This window comes from Buteo buteo, chromosome 29, assembly GCF_964188355.1.
Source record: "Buteo buteo chromosome 29, bButBut1.hap1.1, whole genome shotgun sequence".
In the NCBI taxonomy this organism is placed as follows: domain Eukaryota; kingdom Metazoa; phylum Chordata; class Aves; order Accipitriformes; family Accipitridae; genus Buteo; species Buteo buteo.
In genome coordinates, this window is record NC_134199.1 from 1798776 (window position 1) to 1813201 (window position 14426).

Sequence of the window (14426 nt, forward strand, 5' to 3'; positions counted from 1 at the left end):
GCCAAGAGAACCCTCCTCTTCCTCCACAAGCTGGAGAAGGGTGCACCCAGGGAGCTATGAGACCTCACACTGCTGACTCCTGAGAGCCAGCTGGCTTTTCCCCTCCACAGAGAGGGTGCTTAAGCACAAACCGACCTTCAGAAAGGCTCCCTCTTGTTGCCAGTGCACTGCCACTGCAGGGGAAGAGCCAAAGAGCAGCAAAGCTACAGTGTGACAAAACCTGGGTTACTCTTTCCGCTTTCTCAATGATGCCACAGGACCTGGGGAATTGTTCAATCAGACAAGGTGAACCACTCCAGACACACACAGGACCAAAAGGATGCTTGTTGCAGGTTAGTCCCATTGTCTTGCACCAGCTGCTTCCCAGAAGGGGATTTATTTCATACACCAGGACACCAGCGCTGATGGCCAGAGATGCAAGCCCACCCAGTAGCCCATACAGGACCACTCAGAGAAACATTCACACTTTTCTCAAAAGAAAGTTTAGCTTGTACAGTTTCAAGTCATTACATTTTTAGCCAAATCTTGTGCAATATTTGCAGAGTGAGGATCATCGGCATGGCAACCACTGATTTTTTTTACATTAATGATTTTGACTTCTTTGCGTAAAATGGTCACAGCCAAGAAGAGTACGGAAATAAACAGCTTCAGGAGGTTCCTTCAAAGAAAAGGAAAGAAAATCCCCTTTTGCCAAGAACAAATACAGACCATTCAGGAATTTCTGGGAGCTTGGGTTGGTTTTGTTTGTCTGCTCTTGCTTTTAATTCATAGTCACAGAAAGAGTTTTGTGCCCTTAACTATTGAATTTGCCACAAAATCAGCACCTTAATGAGAAGGAAGTGAGAGTTATGCATTCATTGCTCAGGCATTTGCACGCCGACTCACAAAACGGAGGAGGAAGAAACAGCCATGCCAACCTCTGCAGCCAGCCTGCCCCGGACCAGCTGGCAGGAGCTGGCACAGGGCAGGACTTTCCATACCCAGCAGCATGCTGGCCAAGCTCTCCCCACTCTCCCCTGCCCTCAGCCGTCCCTTCACTGATGCAAGCACATGGATGACATGGCATGAAGCTTTCCCTTCTTACAAGTCAGCCATGAGGGGAAATCTTGTCCCCCATGCTAACAGAGCCAGGGGAACAGCCCCATGTCCCTGGGCAGGGACAGCACTGATGTCCCATGCACTGCACAGCCCTACAGCCCTTGAAGGGGCTGCCCAAGCTGCCCAATCCCCTCACCCTTTCCAATAGCAGGCAACTGGGAAAGACAAGGATGAAAGCAAAATCCTCTCAGGTGAGCACCTCACATGGATTAAGAGCAATGCCATACACTCTTCCGATAGCCACAGGCCAGCTCGAGGTGGGGCCCTGGCAGACGAGGACTGCTGACTCTAATAAAGTCTCCCCCAGCTCAGAGAGGGAGCAGAGTTGCACTTTGTCCATAGGGAGCGCCTGCAGCAGGCAAAGGCTGCCTGCCACAGTGGGGAGGATGCAGCCCTGCTCTTCTCCAGTCTCCCCTCCACACTGTTGCTCAGCAGGAGCTGGGATTGCCCCAAAATCCATACAAAACATTCACTCTATGAGGACTGGCAAGCGCTCAGGAACAAGCTACTCCCTTCTCTGCCAACTCAATGGGATGGGATGAAACTCATTAGAAGCAAGATACAGTCACTTCCCACGCAGGGCAGGGAAAGAGGGGGCCATCCCAGGCACCCAGCAGCCTGTGGATAGGAGCTGTGTTGCCAGCCGCACCCCAGGCAGATGCAGGTAGGCTGGGCTGCATCACCACTTCCCCAAAACAGTAGCAGCTTTTCCATTTTGTTCCCAGCCAGCAGTCATGCCCACCTCCCCCTCACAAAGGCAGACAGCCCTCTACTTCCAACCTCCGACTCCAGAGGCTGCAGGCCTCAGCTGGACATCTGCAGGGGGACTGGACCATGGAAGAGCAGGGCCTGCGCCATGCTATGACAGTCACGGACTGTATGAAAGAGCCTTTGCATGCTGTTTTGTGCACAAACACGAATTCTCTCTGTCCGCTTCCTGGCCATGGCCCTGGCAACAGCCCTGTCCCTAGCATCAAAGCAGGACACAGCCCCTACACTCGGTCACAGCTGCTGCAAGGGGCATCTGCCCATCGTTACAGCATCTGGCACCGCAGACCTGCCTGCGGCCTGGGGTTTACTTCAAATCAGGTTCCTTTGCCACAGATGCAGAAGAGGCACCACAGACACAGAGAAAACTACAACTCCCAAGGAAAGCAACCACCATAACTCACACAGCCCCAAACAAGGCACCTGGGAAGCCACATGTCTCAGGGCAGAGTATAGCTCACCGGTGGAGCACATGGTCCTGGCAGAGCCAGCTGGGCTATCTGCCCAACAAGCACAAACCCAGGTACAACTACATCCTCATTCAATGGCATGACCAGGAGAATAACACGCCTTGGTTTTCAGTTTGGTCTCTTTTGGGTGAAAAGAGGCATCTCAGCAGCAGGCAATAATTTCTGGCCAAAGCAGGCACAAACGAGCCGTGCACAAACGCCCATCACCGCAACATGCTGCGGCAGAGCCCTGCAGCTCACTGGGGACACCCCAGCACCCCAAGGGGCACATAGGAAAGGAGCAAAAGAAACAGGGCTACGTACTCATTCTGCACCGGGGGACCCTCAGGCCACCAAGCCAGGCTGCGGCAGAGCTGGGAAGCGCAAGTTCCATCCAAGTCAGTCGCACAAAGGAAGGACAGCCCGATGGAGGGACCCGTAAGCCACCTCAGCCCCCATCTCATCATCATCAGCACCACATCAGCAATGATTTAATTCCCCAATCCAAGAAAACAGAAAATCGGGAAGCACTCCCCCCACCCAAGGCAAATGGCTGCTAACAGAAGCAGCTTGGCACAGCTGTGCTCCCCCACTGCGCAGCGCTCAGCTCCGTGCAAGGCTCCAGCATGTCAGCAAGCAAATCCTCTTTGCCTATGGGCAAGAGAACTGTAGGGGGGAGGAAAGAAAAAAGCATCAAGAAACTCTTTGTCTACAAACATCCCAGCCGGGTGCACGTGCAGCATGCACTTCCTGACGAGGGTGGAGGGGGAGCCTGAACTTCAGAGACACGACTTCCGCCTGCAGCTCAATCCACTCACTCATTGTCTTCTAAAAATAAAAGTAAACACTGAAGAAGAGCTCTTTGTTTTTATTTCTGCTGTGTCAGAGAGATTTCTCTGGTAGGAACAAGTTGTGGGACCTGTTCCCAAACCTATGGGAGCTCCCCCTGAGACCAGAGCAGTCCCAAAGAAGCAGTTGGTGTCCCAGGGACCAGCAGACAAGGACAGCTGCCCTCTTCCCTCCACCCCACAGCTGCCAATGGTGCCAACAGTGAGGATTACCTGCCCTGGGTTCCCACCTGTGCCAGGCTAACATCCTTTACCCTCTGCTGCAGGTCAGAGAAGAGGACCATTGCCCAAAGCACAGGAAATCTTGGTCTAAGCCACATCACTCCCCTTAACAAAGCACCAAAGCATGAGGAAAGCCAGGGCAGTGGCCTTTTTAACACATATAATACATATTAAAAAGTAACATTGAGATACGCATATGTGTGTATCTCACTTTTTTTGCTTCAAAATCTTGCTTCCTGACAAGCCCAGTGGCAGGCAGTATTAGCTGGCTGACAAGGCCAACTTGAGCTTCAGACGGCCCCACACAGCCAACATCACTGATAAAAGTAAGCACAAACTTCCTCACCAGGCAGCTGCCATAATGTAAGCATCTTACTGCTTTGCCAGTTGTTTGTTCAGGCTCTTCCTTTACTATGGAGCTGCCGTACAAAACTGCAGGGTAATGAGACACAAACACAATTATCTTTTCTTTGACCTGCACTAGGAGTAAATCCAGCATTAATAGCCCAAAGCTTCATGTATCCTCCCCGATTTTATAAAGTTGCTTATCTAAGCAAAACCCTGCAGGGACAAGCCTCACTACCCAGAGCAAAGCTCTTCCCTTACAGCCTTATTAACACTGTTTCTTTAATCTGCCAGCTCCAAAAACCAGACCTTGTAAAAAAAAAAAAAAAAAAAAAAAAGACACATTTGCTTTCCCTATTTGAGCGCTCTAACCCACTTCCAAGGAAAGCACCATGGGACATTTCATCAGGCTGCTAAGGACACCTTGCCCCTAGGGAATGGCACATGCAAGGAGCAGCTGGGCTCCTGGGAGACAGGAGTTACCCATCCCCAAGGCAAGGGGCAGCTCAGAGGGACAGCAGGAGACACAAATGGAGCCACGGCTGCCAGCCTCCTTTCACAACTGAGAGGTCCCCCAGCTATCCCCTGCTGCACAATGGCACGTGGGACAGGACCCTGCCCTCCACCTTGCGTAGGGATGAATGCATTAAAAGATAACTGGTTTGACAGAGCCCCAGCTCCATTACAGCAGCTCCAAGGAGGGGAATGGGGGGGCAGTGAAGCAAAGGAAAAGGGCTTGTCATTGCAAGCATCCTCCCTGGGCCCAATTACCCCCAGAGAGTAATGAAGTGCAATAACTAGTACTGGACAAGTAAATCAACACAGCCCTGTGCAATAAGCTGGCCTGTGAATGCACACAGCAAAGCCTGCTGATAAAAATGCCATTTACTCCCAAACCATTCACTTCCTGGCTACTAAGCTACACAAAATGTGTTTGCTTGGGGTTTTTTTTCCTCCCAAGCAATGACAGTGACCTCAGACTGGATGAAGTCTTCAGAGCAAACAGGGCACTGCAGGATGCTCCTGCAGCTCAGCACAGCTGGAGAGAAAGGGAGTCTCCCCTCTCCAAACACAACTCAGCCCCCCAAAAGCCCAGCAGGACTCTGCAACTGCAGATGTAACAATTTATGAGTACCGGAGTATGAAAAAATAATCATTAAACACATCATGTGCACGCATGTGTCAGGCGGTGACTTTGGGGGCTCCACAGGGACTGAGCCACTGCCTCCCCCAGCCCAGGCTAGCACCATCCTCCGCCGCTCTCCCTGTCCAGGGCTGCAGCCAGGCTCTCCATCACCATCCCTGCTGCTTCAGACAATGCGCTCTATCACAGAGGGAGGACTCGGCAGTATGCAACCTCCCCCCAGTTTCTTTCAGCATTTTTCTACCCTAACAGCTGGGTCTAATGCAAGATGGCTCATTTTCCTCAGCCATCCAACCACTCTCTCTTTCAGTGGCTCTCAGAGCCTGCACGTCAGCATTGGTGACCTGTCACCATTTCACACTGCACAAAAAACCCACAATCAAATCCATGAAGCAACTCTACACATACCAAGAAAAGGGAGAAAATAGCTTTGCCTCTCAGTAGCTCACCTATGAGCCAGAAAGCCAAGCCACACCAATAAAATCTGTGGTCAAGAGAGACAGCAGACTGACTAACAAGCATCCAGCATCCTCCCCTGCAGCAGTGCAGGCTCCAGGACCCATCCAGGGCTGAGTAGGAGGTGAAATCCAGGCAACCCACAAGCCCTGCATGCCCAGAGGCACCCAAACAGCCAGCTTTCACCTTTGCTTGTCCCCAGCACAGCACACACACTCACTAAGAAATCCCAGAGCCCGAGAAGCAATGCTGGGCACAGAGCTGGGGCCAAACCAAACAGCAGCTGTGGCATGGGGGACGTGACCTGGCCATGCCTGTGCTGCTGGGAGCACTGCCAGCCTGGACAGGACGCGTCAGCAGCCAGGGCCAGGCTAAGAGCTGGCAGGAGCAGAGATGTTGTTAACCAGGAGCTTTAAAACAGACTGTAAAGACTGTAACCTTTGCTAAAGGAAACTCATGATTTTTAGTGTCCCAGTTAAAACTGACCAGCAGTGGTGTGAAAGAACACCACTGTCCTTACAGTAGGACACATTTGTCACAGCTGTAAACTTTTACAACACTCTTATCTCACAGTTGTACCAGGATAAGCTGCAATGCATTGTTAAGTTGTGCAATTACAATTTTACAGGTGTATGGATTGATTTACTCAACGCATATCCCCTGGGAATGCGGGGGATGCTTGTCAGTGCCCATCTCAGTCTGACTTGCAACCCAGAGCAAACTGAGGCAGAGGGACACTTCACGCCTTAAACACTCCAGTGGGAGTGACTCCAGCAGGAGCCATGGATAGGCTTTGGCTTTCCTCCAGTCATCTTCTTAATTTATTTCAGTGTGCTTCCTGACATTGGCATTGGAGGCAAAATCAAGAGCATAAACTTGCCAAAGCTATCAGCATCGCCGTGCGTCCCAGAAGCTGTGGGCAGGCAGAGGGAACACCCTGGGGCAGGGCTGGGTGCTGGAAGTGCTGCCAAGGCAGATTGTGTCCCACCAGCCTGACATCCTCCTGCAGCCTCCGGCACTGCAGCCTGTGCCTTCTCCCTAGAAAGATCCAACCTCCACACACACACCCCAGACACAGGCAAACCCTGCTCCACTTTGGGGTGAACGTACACATCTGGAGCAGGAAAGCTTTACAACTGCGCCATGCAGCGATGCCACGTCCCCCCTTAGCTGCCCTACCATCCCTCCACTCCTCACCCAGCTCCCCAGGATGAGCCAAGAGAGCAAGAACAGCCACTGCTCCCACAGGATGTCCATCGCCCCGCAGCAGACATCCCATCTGAGAGCACTGGCTGCTCTTCGCGGACCAGGAAAGAGAGCAGAGAAGCTCCCTCACGAGCCACCGTGCCCAAAGGCAGTGCACGCTCACCCTTCACTGCCAGGGGACACTCAGCATTCCCTGAAAAACACAGAGGAGGGCAAAACCCAGCTCTCAGCCCTCAGCCCTCCTGCCCCATACATTAATCTATGTGCAGGCAGTGCCATAGCACCCAGGAGGGGTAATTACGAGGATACCTGTCCCAGTTAATTACCTGGCCAGCTATCTACAGGCTGTACAGGGACAGCCTTGTTCAAATTCAGGGAAGGAGGCAAAAGCGCTACAAGCACTTTCATACTTCCTGACTCACAAGCAGCCTGCGCAGCAGACCCACCTCATCCCTGGCCCCTCTCTGCACACACTGAGGGCAGGACAGGTCTTCCATCCTGGGGAGAAGCACAGCACAGAGGGGTGACATGATCTGCCCAGCCAAGCAGGGTCACACTGCCTCTCCCAGGTGCCCTATCCATTAAGGCTCACCAGCTCCAGCTGTGTTGTGGAGGGACTGGACCACTGAAAAGCAGGACAGCTTTGCTGGTTTTGAGACCCAGTACTTCCAGGCGTCCTTTGCCACCAACAGCTCATTTCTACCAGCACAGGACCTTTCCTGAAGCACGCTCACAGGCTCCTCTTCTCTTTAAAGTCCACACCAATGTGCTGCAAAGCCAAGCCGCCCAAGTGCTCGTGCTTGGCACCGAGGCTGATCCCCAGCTCAGCAGGGAGGACACACTGCCTAACAATGTGCCAGCAGCAAGGCAGACAGCTCCAGGAGCAGAAACCTCACTGGTGCTCAGGGGGATGGAGGAAGAGCCCAGCAAGCCAGGCATGGGGAGGGCAGGGCTGGCTTTGACTTCCCCAGTTCTGCCAAACCTAACAGCACATCCCTGCTAGAAAAGTAGGTTTCAGCTTACATACCAAAGACGGTTCAAATCTAAAAGCTATTTCTAAGGGATGTAAAAGAGACAACAGCACAGCTCCATACATGTTACAGACCAACCCACATATCCAAGAAGTTCCCACTGAATTTTGCACCTCTACTGAAGGATACCTAGAAAGCCAACAGTCAAAAGAATTTGAAAATCTTTTTTGCGTTACCATTAAAGGGAGGAAAAGGAGATAAAGAAGCCAAGATAAGATCAAGTGCGTGTTCTGTGAGCCTCAAGCCAGCCTCAAAATTAAGTCCTGGGGTAAGAAGAACAAATTAATTATTTTACCTCACTGAAAAGCTTTTCCCTTACTCATGACAACAGCATTCATGTTCAGGGCCGAGTGTGTTCAAGGGAAACGCTCTTTAATGCAGTTAGTGTGGTACCAAGGTGGGGCAGAGGCAAACCCACTGCAAACCTTTCTTCCACAGCGGCATGTTTCTGCATGGATGCTCATAGTTTAAGATGGGGCATTTCCCCAGGACAGAGCGAGTTCACACGTGCTTTTCTTTCCAAGAGCTACAGTCCCCCAGACCTCGCTTGAACACAGGCTCCCTGGTGGCAGCGGTCTGCCAGTACCCAAGCCCAGAGGCCTCAGGCAAGGGTGTAAGTGTAACCACTTAGTGAAAAGGCTTTTAAGAAAGTTGTATCATAAATGCAGCCAGGAATCTCTCTGCCTGGAGAGTAAATACAGTCCAGTGACCTTGCTGAGTCACTCGGAATGTTGACTCATTCACTGGCAACTTGGGCAGCGTTGGCTGAGTCGTAGGCAAGGAGATGTCATGGTGACATGGACTCACAGTAACTCGTCTGACACAGGAGTCTTGCAGGATCTCCAGGACAGCCGGGGCTTTTTGTTTGTAACAGCCATCACTCCACTCTGCTCTTCTGCACCTTCTTTCATCTCCTCACACCATGCATACACTGCCAGCAGCCATCATCACACAGGAGGATGACTTCACCTGCTCTTGTGACAAGACAGCTCCCAGCAGAAGCAAGTGAAGTCATGTCACCATTCAACATACCAAGGAATCAAGCAGAGAGGAGCAAAATGCCACAATGCCACCCAAAGCAGCAAACCCAGAGCCGAAACAGCAGCCAGACCCCAGGCACCACCCCTCTGACCCTACTGCACAGCGGCCCAGGCTCCAGCTGCCACTCAGACCCTGTCTGCAACCACTCACAAGGCACTCACTAGTACCTGCGCTGGGCTCTCCCCAGCAGAAAGTCAGCCTTCTGCCATCACTGCCTCATCCCAGGGTAGAGAAAGGAAAAGAAATGTAACCTTCCACCAGCACCACTGTCCCACCCACACACACACTCCCCTCAGACACAAAGAACTCTTCACAGGAACCATGTGAAAGGGTTGGTGTCAGCGCTTGCTTTGGGAGCAACACACAGAGGGTCAAAGCTCTAATATTAGAGCAAAGATGATGACAGGGAAGAAGGGAAGGAACCAGAAAAGAACCGTATAAATAGCAGCATTGTCCTTACTCAGTTTCACAGGCCATCAGATGTCAAATATGATCTTTCACTCAAGAGCTGAAGCCTCTAATTGATTCTCATCTGACAATTTCTTATCCAGCAGTTGTTGTCCATCCAAACAAGCTGAGTAAATATACTTTGCTCTACCATTAAAGCTGGCAACAAATCATTGGATTGCAACAAAACCTGTGTAAACAGCATCATTCCTCCTGGGCCGGATCTCCTCCTGTTCCCTTGACCTCCTCCCTCTGCTGCACTTCAGTGCTCCGCCAACCCTGGTCTTGGCAAAGGCTAAAGACCTACATGGTAGGGACCACTAGGGGCCCCCTGCACAGGTCCCCTTGTTTTTGGGAAGAGAAGTTGCACTCTCTGGAGGGTTTGGGCTCCCAAAGCACCTTTGCACACCTCAAGTAAAACCTGCTGCAGCCCAGTACATTCATTTAGTAAGCAGAGACATCCAATCTACAGCCTAAAACCAAGAGTCCTTACAGGTGGCAAAACCTAGTCTGAGTAGAGAAAGTTTAGCCTGGCAGCGCCCACAGACACATCTTACAGTTGGGCAGAGTTCAAGGAAGACTGTGCAAATTCTTGCCCTGGGCACATTTGTCCTGACCTTTGGGGTGTCCCCTACCAGAATTCAGCATCCCACACAGACCATCAGAAATGCCTTGCTTTTCTGCTGTTCTGTCCCGACCTTCTCCAAAAAGGCTGTTTAGGGAGAGCACAGGAGCCTAGACACCCCATGGTCCACTCCCTTGGACTCTCCCACATCCACAACTATGAGATGAGGTATGTCAGTGGGTATAGCCCAGAGGAGTCCTTTCTGCATCCATCTATAGACCTGCTGGCCAAGAATCTGCCCAGTGCCTTTCAAACAAGCCATCTGCCTCCACAACCTACTGAAGCACCAAGCTCCAGGCATTCGATACCTGCTCAGTGAAGCAGTGCGTTCCTTCATCTTCTTTCAATTAAATACCCACTAGTTGCACTGCCACCTTCTAGTTTTAGTATTGAGAGATGAACTGAGCAACAGCTGCACCTTCATCTGACTCACCACCTTCATGATTTTGTAAGCCTAGATCAGGTCACAGTTCATTCCTGTTTTCAGACTGCTGATGGAGCCCCCAAACCAGTCCTTAGGTCGCCTGACCACTGACTTCTCCATCCTTAACAGTCCAAAGGTGACCATGCAGCCTACCCTTTGTCTTCTATCACACAACCCCCTACACAATACCTAAAAGACTCTTCCTCCAGTGCCTGAGCACCAACAGTAAGAAACAGTAGAGCTGAAGCCCGCAGGGGCACCAAGCACATGGGACCGAGGGTGCTACTCTCCCAAGAGCACTGCACCACCAGCAGGTGTAGGCATCTCTCCAGATGCATCCCACCACCCAGCCAGCACCTGGACCCATCAGCACACACCAGGCTCCATGGGACAGCCGGCTGTGGAGCTCAAGGGAGTGATGCATATCCATGTACCTCCCATGTGTCCAGCTGCTGGCTGGATCAGGCTCGAAGACTCTCAATTCTTCTGTGCAAAGAGTGTAGTGTCCTTCGGTGCCAAGCTCCCACCTCACGGTTCTGGTGACTAACAGCACAACCACAGTTCAGGCAAACAGCCGTTACCCATCTTAACATGAGATCAGGGCAGCAAACAAAAACAAACACTTCTGCCACAGATTGTGCTGGAGTATCGCTGTGGCACTGGCTTCACCGGAAGGCTTTGCTTAAACACTCTGTGATCCCAGTGTAAGCTATGTCTTTGCTTCTCGACATTTGCAAAGCCCCAAAGCACTCAGCTTGGAAGAAATCCAAAGGGGAAAAAAAAAAAAATCTACATTTTTCAAAGAGGATTGTTGAGAGCTAGTGAGATCTTGCAGTTTTACGAAGGTCCCACTCAAAGCATATATTGCTTTTCAAATACAGACGAGTACAACCGCCAAAACGGCAGTCTTGTATTGATTTCAGCACAATGATGAGAACCCTCCAGTGAGGGAGAGGAAGTGTGTGAGGGTGAGGATATAAATATAGTACAGATATTTGCTATAAGGACCAAAGGCACTAGCTTAATATATGCCTGTTGATGGACATGTCTGAAAACATACTGAGGAAGTGCAAGTATAGACTTCTACCTGAACCCTATTTTAGGTAACTTCATAAATGCTGACTTTAGTGCTGACATTTGAAATTTCCCTAAACAGAGCTGAAATCACATGTTCATCACACGACCCCAGAGGCCACGGAAGTGGCACAGGGGAGCCCCAGCATGAGCCCACTGGGTAGGGATGGCTCTAACCAAACAGGATGAACAGGATCCTTGGAGACACACACAGAGGATCTGTTTTCTTCCCAAATTCATTGGCAATGTTGACATAAACCTGCCCAGTGCACCCCCAGATGGTGCCAGACCCATAACCTCAGCAAAGCCTCGTGAGGCAGGGCCACAGTCACCACTCTGAAGGTGGCCACCAGGGCCACTCTGCAGGGATGACACCCAGTCCCCAGCTTTGGAGGACCACAGTCCTTTGTCACTTGGAAATGTTGTCATCGTTTCAAGGGAAATAGAGGCATAATATAATTACATACTTTTGATATCTCTGTTTACAACTGAATTTCCAAGCCCTCCCAGAAAACATTTCTTGGGAACGTTTCTGTAAGCATAGCTTAGCTGGAAAACCTTGTTACACTTGGGCTCTGACTCAGAGGTTATGGCAAATCCATCTCGCATCGCTTACAGTGAACTGGGAATAAGTGACAGCTCAGGGCTCAGCTGAGCGCTCAAACAGGAGAAGGGAAGGGAAAGTGGGAACATCCTCAGATACACTCAGCTGATCACAGACTACTGGTTTAGCACATCCTGAGCTCATACATGTACACACATGGCACGTACTGCCACTCTAATCACAAAACCCACCTAAGTCTATGGCAAGACATCCTACACACACACACACATAACTTTGCTGTCACTGGATTTGGCCCCAGGTAATCCCTCTGATTATGCCAAGCCAAGTTACACTTAAGCCCTTTTCCTAGGATCAGACCTGTTGCAGTTGTCACTTCTGCATAAAGATTTCTAGTTGTGCTTGATTTTAACATCCCAATAAAAAGGAGAGTTTATGATCCTTTAAAGCTGTAATCTTCCCTGCACTGGGCATGAAGGATACACTTCATGTTTGTGATGTCCTTAAACTGTACACTTCCCTGCTTTTAAGTGTCTGGGGCTTATAAAAGATGCAGCATGCAACTGCACCACACACCACCATCCCTCAGCAACCCTCACAGCTTGTCTCAGCTGTTGGAAATTTCCCATTGCACCCCATCTGCTTGGTGTAGATGCACAGAAAAATTTCTTCCAAGTTTCAAAGGAGTGGAATGGTAAGACTACTGAATTCACAGCAGCAGACACGTCAGTCAATGAACAGTGGCTGAAACACAACATCCTTGGGTTTCAACTTGTGGTGCTCCAAGGGGGGAGGTGGAAGCAGCACTCTCGCATCCACCACGTACCAGCACCTCACCCTCCCCACCAGCCAGACTGCTGTCAGGCATGGGGCTTTCTCTAATGCTCTCCATGACTGAGAAGAAAACTTGGCTTCCAAATACTTTACACCATCCCCACCCTTAAGAAAGGCATACTCCTCCACCTTGTCACGTCACCTCTTTACACTGAGAGCATGCTTAACTCCTCAGTATTTCTATATATCATTTCTGTATACACTCCTGCGAGGTGTCCTGTCCCAAGAGATGGTCCAGAAGGACAGAAATCCCTGCACCAGGTCCCAAAGCATGTAGCCAGGCTGCCAGGATTTTACTAGACTCCCCACATGGCTGCAGTATCAGCCCCTGGACAAGGCATTTATAGCCCATCGCATGCATCTGCCTGCATCACGGGCGGATACCAGCATCACGCAAACTCCAAGACAGTCACAAGCATGGAGCATAGGACTGGCAAAGGTGACAAAGCCCTTCAATTCCCTGGCTGTGAAAGGCCAGCCTTGTCTCTCTGCCAAGCACTTCAAGATCTGAACCTGAAAAGCAGAGCAAGAAAGGACCACATGAAACCTCAAGTTTCACAGAGCTCTTTTCTCACAGAACTGCAAATATTTGTAGCATTTTATCCAATATGCCTGTGCATTTGCCCAATGCCTAAAGATAGATGAATAGGTCACGTACACTTAAGATAGAAAGATTTCATGAGACTTACGGCTAAAACACCAGTGAGGCATTATTGCCACGCTGAAACAATACAGCGTCAGCAGACACACAGGGACCCAGACTGCTGGTGCCACAGCAGGCTCCTGTGTCCATTTGGTCACCGTCCCCTTGCCAGCCCCAGGGACAGATGTTCAGATCACATGCACCAGTTTGTCCATGTCAATGACCACTGTCCCTGCAGCCCAGCAGAAGCCACCCCAGAGGACCAAGCCAGCACGGGCAAGGCAATCGCTGGAGGTGAGTGATAGTACTTTCAGGAGGTGAGGTTTGCAGCAAGCACCTCTGGAGCCTCCTCCACAGCCTCACCAAATGCCAGATCACGCGGTGTTCCCAAGCTCTTTGCACTGAATGGTGACACAATGGGTTGTGACCCTCATGTCAAGTTTGTACAGCAGCACACCCAGAGCCAGGTCTGTTATCTCCACACACACAGACAATCCATCACCAACAACAAAATCTACACCCTCTACATGCTCTTTTTCTCCAAGAAATGCTCCTGCCCAATCCCAGTAGCTCAGTTACAGAGCTCTAGCTCCCTCTTCCCTACAGCCTGTTTTCAATTATGTGTTAAAAGGGCAAGTAATGCAGAAACAAATCTGCACTAAAGGTCGTGTAGCTTTCCCCACCCCATAAGGCTGAAGGAAAGCCCCTCCAGCCTGCTAGAGAGGGCTCAGCACAGCAGAGTCCCTTCTCCAGGCCCAGCCACCTTGTCCTCCTGCACCAACAGCCACCCACCTCAGCCCCAAAACAGGCAGGCGAGGACAGTGCCAGTTGAGCCATGGCCAGGAGCCACGTGCCACCACCCCATGGGTAGCCCACACTGGGAGATGGCCATCACTCCAAAGCATGACTATCACAGAGTTTCAAACTGCCTCTCTGTTCTGCACATGCTGGGGCCCCCAAAACTGCCCACCTGCACCAGGATCGAGTAACATACCCAATCCACCTAGGGTACTCTGCTGAAGAAGAGACTGCCACGGCAGCCCCTTTCAGCACCTCTTCCCTGCTCCTGCAAGATCTCCCCTGTGCTCTCCCCTGCCACATGGGCAGCAGCTATGACTGCCAATTCATAGACATTAACTGACCACAAAAATAAAGAGCAAGACTGCCGCTAGGAACTGCTGCCCACCCTTCCACTTCCTCCTCTAAATC

General features: G+C 50.9%; 1 protein-coding gene across 5 annotated transcripts in view; it reads right to left on the reverse strand.

Moving 5' to 3' along the window:
- The window catches only part of LOC142045654 (ankyrin repeat and fibronectin type-III domain-containing protein 1-like), a 256556-nt gene that overhangs the window by 227205 nt on the left and 14925 nt on the right, over positions 1-14426 (reverse strand). Inside the window, exon 1 of one of the 5 annotated variants that reach the window (XM_075059381.1) lies at positions 2640-2655. The exons of the other annotated variants lie outside the window; for them this stretch is intronic. The gene's annotated coding sequence lies outside the window, so the exon portion shown is untranslated. Of the gene's footprint in view, positions 1-2639; positions 2656-14426 lie in introns of those variants that run through there. 5 annotated transcript variants of the gene reach the window in all.